At 34.0% G+C, this 447-nt stretch overlaps 1 pseudogene; it reads left to right on the top strand.

Moving 5' to 3' along the window:
- Positions 1-387: 387 nt before the first annotated feature.
- Positions 388-447, top strand: LOC111867041 (annotated as a pseudogene; the record flags this gene model as incomplete).

Raw genomic sequence — 447 nt, 5'->3', positions numbered from 1 at the left:
CTCTGAACCATGAAACTGAAGTATGTGTGAAAGAAGAATACATGACTAAAGTGATTTAACGAAATTAATGGAATATAAGAATAGTGGGTGTGTAGTGAGGCAATGTGTCTTTGAGTTTTTTCTTGCACTATTAATAATATCGTGTGAATTATGTGGAGTGGTTTGGAAGAAATGTGTTTTAGTGGTTATAAAGATAGAGAATGAAATATATTTAATGAGTGCATATTTGGTATGACAGAAAAGAGGTTGTAGTTTTGGTAGGTATCCTCTGAATGTTACACGTGTGTGTAGGTTGTTAGTCAGAATGATGTTTTTTTTGTATTATTATAAGTACTTGTAAGAAGAGGGTGCAAAGTGAATTTGTAGTTCCCATTGAAGAAGCAACCGCTTGCTTCTTCAATGGGCCTTTTGGCTAAGATCAAAGTGTAGTATCTGTTCTTATCAGCT

The sequence above is a fragment of the Cryptotermes secundus genome, unplaced genomic scaffold (genome assembly GCF_002891405.2).
Source record: "Cryptotermes secundus unplaced genomic scaffold, Csec_1.0 scaffold14682, whole genome shotgun sequence".
NCBI lineage: Eukaryota > Metazoa > Arthropoda > Insecta > Blattodea > Kalotermitidae > Cryptotermes > Cryptotermes secundus.
Note: the sequence above shows the minus strand (reverse complement) of the source record. Positions and strands in the feature narration are given on the sequence as shown.